General features: G+C 40.6%; 1 long non-coding RNA gene across 1 annotated transcript; it reads right to left on the bottom strand.

The window, feature by feature from the left end:
- Positions 1–1,144: 1,144 nt before the first annotated feature.
- Positions 1,145–6,906, bottom strand: LOC122458420. The gene is made up of 3 exons (XR_006278469.1): positions 6,894–6,906; positions 5,178–5,187; positions 1,145–1,430 (listed from the first exon to the last, which is right to left on the bottom strand). It is a non-coding gene; the product is annotated as an uncharacterized LOC122458420 (long non-coding RNA).
- Between the last annotated feature and the right edge of the window lie 2,531 nt (positions 6,907–9,437).

Genomic DNA, 9,437 nt, shown 5'->3' on the forward strand with positions numbered 1-9,437 from the left:
TCTGAGTTCTGCAGAAGAGTTTCTGTTTAAAAAAAAACAAACTTTTTTTTTACTCTGGTACAAGAAAATGAACTGCTGATCACAATGATGAACTCATTAAAGTTAGGTCAATAGAGATTTAATCTAATGCTAAGTGTTATTTCCAGAGGAACGTTCAATGTGGAAAAATGTAACATATCAAATGAACTGCCAGCAAATTCCAATTATTTCATTCATAATTAATTCTAATATCTAGCAAAGTTGATAAGCTAAACTAAAGCAGTGAAAAATGGCTGGTGGTGAGACAACAGTCAATAAGGGATGTTAAAAAGTTTAGTAGTGAGTTTTGATATTGCACTGCATTTAGCTGAAGTCTTTTAACTGCTACATTAGTGTGGTGATTTTTTTGGATGATACACTTCACTGGTGTAAGAATATTATAAAGATACGAGGGTGAAAGATATCCTAGAAAAAACAGACAGAATTTACTATGGCTCTATAAAATCTGTAGAGAGTTAGATCTAGTCTATGCTATAAAGTGTTACCACCAAAACTTACCTTCTGTCAACACTGCCTATTTTGAGTCCTGCCAACAAAACCCTGAAATTTTTCTGGTGAACCAGTTTCCCAAGCGACATAAACCCTCTAGTGGTAGAATTCTACTGTGACAATGATTGTGGATGCAGAAGCTCTTGTACCAGCACAACCAGTCCTCCAGCAACAAGCCCATGATGCAGTGGTTCCTGCAGCAGTTATAGCTCTGGTCAAATTTTTGAACTCTGCTTAGAGGTCACAGTGATCAGATGTCTTCCTTGCCCCCCCGCCCCCATTTAAAATCTCCAGCATGTTCGGAAAATGCCTCTTTTCCTTCTAGCCCATATTTGCAAGCCCACCCATATAGATATGGCTTCAACTGCACCTTGCCCTGGTGCTGCTGCATGATCTAAGAGAGAGCACTAGATTTCCTTGACCTGTGGGGGAAGCAACAGATGCGGGTTCAGCTGCAAAATTCCTACAGGACTAAAGACTGTACCAGCAAATTTCAAAGGGCATGGAGATACAGCAGGGAATGCCAGACAGAGGGGAAAGAGAAGTGACAGGCTTACCAGAAGACAAAGACCACAAAAAATGTAAATCAACAGGTCCAGATAACTTTCATCCTAGAGTTTTAAAAGAGCTGGTTGAGAAGCTTACTGGACCATTAATGTTGATTTTCAATAAGGCTTGGAGGACTGCGGAAGTTCCAGAAGACTGGAAGAAAGTGAATATTGTGCCAATTTTTAAAAAGAGTAATTGGGATGACCTGTGTAATTATAGGCCTTTCAGCCTGACATCGATCCTGGACAAGATAATGGAGTGGCTGATAAAGGACTCGATGAATAAAGAACTATAGAAGGGTAATGTGATTAATGCAAATCAACATGCAGTTATGGAAAATAGATCCTGTCAAACTAACTTAGAATCATAGAATATCAGGGTTGGAAGGGACCTCAGGAGGTCATCTAGTCCAACCCCCTGCTCAAAGCAGGACCGATCCCCAACTAAATCATCCCAGACAGGGCTTTGTCCTTTTCTGCAGAACTGCTGCCTAGCCATTCGGTCCCTAGTCTGTAGCGGTGCATGGAATTCTTCTGTCCTAGGTGCAGGACTCTGCACTTGTCCTTGTTGAACCTCATCAGATTTCTTTTGGCCCAATCCCCTAATTTGTCTAGGTCCCTCTGTATCCTATCTCTACCCTCTAGTGTATCTATCACTCCTCCCAGTTTAGTGTCCTCTGCAAACTTGCTGAGGATGCAAACCACGCCATCCTCCAGATCATTAATGAAGATACTGAACAAAACCGACCCCAGGACTGACCCTTGGGGCACTCCGCTTGATACCGGCTGCCAACTAGACATGGAGCGATTGAGCACTACCTATTGAGCCCGTCAATCTAGCCAGCTTTCTATCTACCTTATAGTCCATTCATCCAGCCCATACTTCTTTAACTTGCTGGCAAGAATACTTTGGGAGATCGTATCAAAAGCTTTGCTAAAGTCAAGGAATAACACATCCACTGTTTTCCCCTCATCCACAGAGCCACTTATCCTGTCATAGAAGGCAATTAGGTTAGTCGGGCATGACTTACCCTTGGTGAATCCATGCTGACTGTTCCTGATCACTTTTCTCTCCTCTAAGTGCTTCAAAATTGATTCCTTGAGGACCTGCTCCATTATTTTTCCAGGGACTGAGGTGAGGCTGACTGGCCTGTAGCTCCCCGGATCCTCCTTCTTCCCTTTTTTAAAGGTGAGCACCATATTAGCCTTTTTCCAGTCATCTGGGACCTCCTCTGATCGCCATGAGTTTTCAAAGATAATGGCCAATGGCTCTGCAATCACATCCACCAACTCCTTTAGCACCCTCGGATGCAGTGCATCCGGCCCCATGGACTTGTGCTCATCCAGCTTTTCTAAATAGTCCTGAACCACTTCTTTCTCCACAGAGGGCTGGTCACCTCCTCCCCATGCTGTGCTGCCCAGTGCAGTAGTCAGGGAGCTGACCTTGTTCGTGAAGACAGAGGCAAAAAAAGCATTGAGTACGTTGAGTACACACTTTCCTTGACCTTCTTCTTGTTGCTAACATACCTATAGAAACCCTTCTTGTTATTCTTAACATCCTTTGCTAGCTGCAACTCCAAGTGTGATTTGACCTTCTTGATTTCACACATGGCTATAGAACCTTTTGCTATTGGTTTAATTTCCTTTGCAAGGTCCAACTCTACATGGTTTTTGGCCTTTCTCACTTTATCCCTACATGTTCTGACCTCAATAAAGTAGTTTTCCTTGCTAATCCCTCCCATCTTCCACTTCTTGTAGGCTTTCTGCTTTTTCTTAATCACCTCTCTGAGATGCTTGCTCATCCAGCTTGGTCTACAACTCCTTTCTATGAATTTTTTCCCCTTTCTTGGGATGCAGGCTTCTGATAGTTTCTGCAACTTTGACTTGAAGTAATTCCAGGCCTCCTCTGCCTTTAGATCCACAAGTTCTTCAGTCCAATCCAATTCCCTAACTAATTTCCTTAAATTTTTAAAGTTAGCCTTTTTGAAATAAAAACCCTAGTCACAGATCTATTTTTGTTTATGCTTCCATTTAGTTTGAACTGAATTAGCTCATGATCGCTCAAACCAAGGTTGTCCCCTACAACCATTTCTTCTATGAGGTCTTCACTACTCACCAAAAGGAAATCTAAAATGGCATCCCCTCTTGTTGGTTCAGCAACTATTGGTGAAGGAATCCATCAACTATTGCATCCAGGAAAATCTGAACCCTATTATTACTAGCACTTGTCTTCCAGTGTACATCTGGGAAATTAAAGTCTCCCATAATCACACAATTTCCATTAGTATTTACTTCTTTAAAAACATTAAAGAGGTCTCTATCCATATCCAAATCAGATCCTGGCGGTCTATAGCCATGATGCCATTAGCTCCAGAACTTTCAGATGTGGAAGACTGCATTTCTGGAGTTGGGTGCTGAGCTCACTTCAGCACAGACATACCAAGATGAGAGCTGCTTGCCACTCCAGATTGCTACTAGTCAGTGAGAAAATCTACCTTGGGGGCAGTTGTCATCCAGTTGTACAAAGCAATTAAGTATAACTGGCTGTACAGGTTTGTCACTCTCAGTAAAATACCGGAAGTAATAATTGAATTTGATGCGATGGGCTTCCCTAACTGTGGTGGGCAATAGATGGGATCCATATCCCGATTCTGCCCCTCCCCTGGCCTTGCCTCTGAGCACATAAACAGAAAGTGGTACTTCTCTATGGTTATGCAAACACTGATGAGTCACTGTGGATGTTTTACTGACATTAACTTTGGCTGGTCAGGGAAGATCCATGATGCCCATTTCTAATCCAGGACTTTTTGAAAAGCTGACAATAGGGACATTTTTCCTGGAGTCACCCATTGACATTAATGGGGATGTGAAGACGATCGTGGTTCTCAGGGACCTCTTTGTTTAGAAGTAAAGAGATATTTGGCTACTTTAATTAGGTCATTTTGTAAAAATATGTGGTTCATACTTACACTGATTCTTGTGGATTCCTTTAGCATTATCACTTTGAAATCTGGATTTTGATTATCTACGCAGGAATTTTTCATTCATGAGCCACTGAGCTGAAAGTACAATCCTAACTATATCAGGCACTATTTTTAAGCCAGTGCAACACCAGATTTCCCTGAACTGGTTAACATTTTAGACAATTTATTACATGCCTTCACTTTCAGCTGCCCAATTCTGTTTGAACTTAAAAGTGTAAGTGGCAGGTACAAAAATGTAGGTTGCATTTAAAAACAAAAAGTTTTACAAAAAACAAGATTAAATAGCAATATTTTCAGAATACTTTTTTTTAAATGTTAAGACTTTTTGTTTTGCTTGGATTTAACCATTTCACTGCATTGTTTACAGTCCAAACATTGAACTAGAAGCGGGAGGAAAAAAGGATCAGAAATAGAAGTGAAACTGACTAACCTAGCCTCAATGTCCCAAATGCAAAAAAATTGAAAAATTGTATGTGCCCTGAAATGGATGTTTTAGAACTAGATTCATATTGTTTATATTTAGTAAGAAGTAGAATTTTTTATTGTTGTGTATATTAAGAGAAATGGGAGCTGCCCCTTTAAGAATAGGAAAGGGGCACAGTAATTGAGCTACAGGAAGGACTAGCATGTTCAGAGCATGTGCTGTTGCTGCAAGACGAGATGTGCACCAAGGCAGTCTCTGCTTGCAAGAAGCTTCCAAAGTAAAAGGTTTGAATCCCAGAATAAACAATGTTCTCTCTGAAAAGCTGATTCTTGTGATTACGGGTGTAACATGTACAAATGCATAGTTGCTGGAACTAGAAATGTTGGGGGTGCTGCTGCACCCCCTGGCTTGAAATAGTAATAGAAACCCGAATACACCATTTCCACCTTCCGCCCACAATAAAAATTGTTCCAGCACCACTGTACAAATGGTGAAAAGTTAAGCCCTCATTCTGCAAACATTTATGCATACTTTTAACTTCATGTACCATTAGTAGTCCCATTGACTAAAGGTAAGCACATGCATAAAGACTTTGCAAGATCAAGGCCTTCATTTTTAAAATCTTTAGAATCAATAAAGTGTTATATGACCCAAGCAAGAAAATGTGTTATTTCAATATAATTAAATATAAACCTAACTGTGTCTCTTTAGAGGAATAGTGGTCAACATTTAAAGACCCCAAAGTCAGAAGAAATTGCCATAATTGCTTTGTCATCAAAGTTATCTGAAAAATAAACCACACAAATAACTTTTGTGTTAAAGGCTCAATGTTGCTAATACACAGGGAGATTTCAGCACACTAGAAATTAAACATATGTGACATTGCACCCCAGGGGAGTGCCCTGTAACCCCCATATTCTTCATTTATATATAATTGTGATATTGCATATAAAGCATGCCTTGTAAGGTATCATGAGAAAGATTATGATCTGCTGAAACACACTGTTCCATCTAAATATATATATTATTAATGCATATGAAATTATGAGAATTGTGTTGTAGGATTGTCACTAAAATATGTGGTGAGTTGGAGAATCGCCCAGATATTAGACCCTCAGAGACAAGGACAAGGGAGATAACCAATGCCCAGGTGGGTGTTGAACAACCATCAATAGCCATTGTCCTGCAAGGGAGTTACAATTCAATGACTCACTTGCACAAGGCCACACCATGGGAAGTGCTCAACCTTGCCTGGGGGCTCAGCAATGCCCCAGACATGCCTGGACTTGTATTCTCCAAGCATATGGGACTAAGGGTATAAAACAGAACACAGTGGCCCCATGTTTTGCCTTTTCTCCTCCCGCCACCTATGCTGCAATCAACAAGGACATTCAGAAGACTCAAGACTCCAAAAGAGGAAACTGGGCCATGTTTCAAGGGTAAAACCTGTGTACCATGAACTGCAGTATTCAGTGGGGTGAAAAAAACTTAATGTAGATGTTGCCCAGTCTAATAGGGTTGAGAATTTAGACTGCGGGCTTATATTTTCTTTTCTTTTGGTAACTAACTCTGACTTTTTGCCTATCAATTATAATCACCTAAAATCTATCTTTTGTAATCAATAAACTTGTTTTACTGTTTATCTTTACCAGAGAATTTGCCTAAAGTGCTTGGTAAATCTGCTCAGGTTACAAAAGCTGGTGTATGTCCACTTTCCATTGATGAAGTGGTGAACAAATTAATAAACTTGCATTGCTCAAGAAAGGGTCTTGAGCACTGCAAGACAGGGAGCTGGGAGGATTTGGCTGGTGCCTTTCTCTGAACATAAGAATGGCCATACTGGGTCAGACCAAAGGTCCATCTAGCCTGGTATCCTCTCTTCCAACAGTGGCCAATGCCAGGTGCCCCAAAGGAAATGAACAGAACAAGTAATCATCAAGTGATCCATCTCATCACCCATTCCCAGCTTCAAGCAAACAGAAGCTAGGGACACCATCCCTGTCCATCCTGGCTAATAGCCATTGATGGACCTATCCTCAATGAATTTATCTAGTTCTTTTTTGAACCCTATTATAGTCTTGACCTTCACAACATCCTCTGGAAAGACGTTCCACAGGTTAACTGTGCATTGTGTGAAAAAATGCTTCCTTTTGTTTGTTTTAAATCTGCTGCCTTTTAATTTCATTTGGTGATCCCTAGTTCTTGTGTTATGAGAAGGAGTAAATAACACTTCCTTATTTACTTTCTCCACACCAGTCATGACTTTATAGACCTCTATCATATCCCCACTTAGTCGTCTCTTTTCCAAGCTGAAAAGTCCCAGTCTTATTAATCTCTCCTCATATGGCAGCCATTCCATACCCCTAGTAATTTTTTTGCCCTTTTCTGAACCCTTTCCAATTCCAATACATCTTTTTTGAGGTGGGGCAACCCCATCTGCACACAGTATTCAAGATATGGGCATACCATGGATTTATATAGAGGCAATATGATATTTTCTGTCTTATTATCTATCGCTTTCTTAATGATTCCCAACATTCCATTCACTTTTTTGACTGCGGCTGCACATTGAGTGGATGTTTTCAGAGAACCATCCAAAATAACTCCAAAATCTTTCTTGAGTGGTAACAGCTAAATTAGACCCCATCATTTTATATGTATAGTAGGGATTACGTTTTCCAATGTGCATTACTTTGCATTTATCAACATTGAATTTCATTTGCCATTTTGTTGCCCAGTGACCCAGTTTTGAGAGATCCTTTTATAGCTCTTCGCAGTCTGCCTGGGATTTAACTATCTTGAGTAGTTTTGTATGACCTGTAAATTCCCCCCCCCTACTGCTTACCCCTTTCTCCAGATCATTTATGAATATGTTGAATAGGAATGGGTCCAGATTAGACCCCTGGGGGACACCACTATTTACCTCTCTCCATTCTGAAAGCTGACCATTTATTCCTACTCTTTGTTTCCTATCTTTTAACCAGTTACCAATCCGTAAGAGGTCCTTCCCTCTTATCCCATGACAAGAGGTCCTTCCCTCTTATCCCATCTCTTTGCTTAAGAGCCTTTGGTGCGAGACCTTGTCAAAGGCTTTTCTAAAATCTACGTACATTATATCCACGGACCCTCCTTGTCCACATACTTGTTGACCCCTTCAAAGCATTCTAGTAGATTGGTGAGGCATAATTTCTCCTTACAAAAACCATGTTGACTCTCCCCCAACAAATTATGTTCATCTATGTGTCTGACAATTTTGTTCTTTATTATAGTTTCAACCAGTTTGCCCAATACCGAAGTCAGGTTTACCAGCCTGTAATTGCCGGGATCACCTCTGGAGCCCTTTTTAAAAATTGGCATCACATTAGCTATCCTCCAGTCATTTGGTACAGAAGCTGATTTAAATGATAGATTACAGACTACAGTTAGTAGTTCTGTAATTTCACATTTGAGTTCCTTCAGAACTCTTGGGTGAATATCATCTGGCCCTGGTGACTTATTACTTTTTAGTTTATCAATTAGTTCCAAAACCTCCTCTAAAGACCTCAATCTGTGACAGTTCCTCAGATTTGTCACTTAAAAAGAATGGCTCAGGTTTGGGAATCTACCTCACATCCTGAGCTGTGAAGATGGATGAAAAGAATTCATTTAGTGTCTCTGCAATGGCCTTAACCCCCTTAAGTATTCCTTTAACATCTTGATCATCCAGCGGCCTCACCAGTTGTTTAGCAGGCTTCCTGCTTCTGATGTACTTTCAAAAAAATTTTGCTATTACTTTTTGTGTCTTTTGAGTCTAGCTTTTCTTCAAATTCTTTTATGGCCTTTCTAATTATATTATGGTTACTATTATCAAGAGGTCCAGCTATATTCACCTCTTGGACCAGAGCCTGTGCTCCATTTAGGACTAAATCAAGAACTGCCTCTCCTCTTGTGGGTTCCAGGACTAGCTGCTCCAAGATGCAGTCATTTAAGGTATCAAGACATTTTATCTCTGCATTCTGTCCTAAGGTGACATGTACCCAGTCAACATGGGGATAGTTGAAATCCCCCATTATGATTGAGTTTTTTATTTTTATAGCCTCTCTAATTTCCCTGAGCATTTCACAAAATGATCTGTGTGATTCATGAGTGGCTCAGGGAGCATTCATGCAATCTAGCTGGGTGTGGGGCTCCATATGCAGTTATGCTGAGTGATAGTGCCTGGAGGAGCTTGCTGCTTGTCACTAGCAAAGCATTGTGAGAGACAGCCCAGGCTGGAGAGTTAAGGGGGCACAGTGGTCCCACAGTCCTAGGCTGCACCCTAGGGATCCCGTCACACATATCATACTGGGTCAGATCTTGAAGTGCAGACTTTGTGCCAACCCAACCTGCATATAATTGCTAGATCCCACTCATTATTATACCTAGCATGCAAGCTGCTAACAAATGTCACATATACTTATAGGCCTGCCCTGGAGAATGACCTTGCATATAGGAAATGGTTAAACAAGACCTGTTGTTGTTTTTTTTGATGTTTGTAAAGTTTTAAATAGTTTTATTTTACAAAAAGAAAAGGAGGACTTGTGGCACCTTAGAGACTAACAAATTGATTTGAGCATAAGCTTTCATGAGCTACAGCTCAGTTCATCGGATGCATTCAGTGGAAAATACAGTGGGGAGATTTATATATACACACAGAGAACATGAAACAATGGGTATTACCATACACACTGTAAGGAGAGTGATCACTTAAGATGAGCTATTACCAGCAGGTAGGGAGGGTGGGGAGAAGGAAGAAAACCTTTTGTGGTGTTAATCAAGGTGGGCCATTTCCAGCAGTTGACAAGAACATCTGAGGAACAGTGCGGGGTGGAGGAGGAGGAAATAATATGGGAAAATAGTTTTACTTTGTGTAAATGATCCATCCACTCCCAGTCTCTATTAAAGCCTAAGTTAACTGTACTCGGTTTGCAAATT

The sequence above is a fragment of the Dermochelys coriacea genome, chromosome 2, assembly GCF_009764565.3.
Source record: "Dermochelys coriacea isolate rDerCor1 chromosome 2, rDerCor1.pri.v4, whole genome shotgun sequence".
NCBI classification, from domain to species: Eukaryota; Metazoa; Chordata; order Testudines; family Dermochelyidae; genus Dermochelys; species Dermochelys coriacea.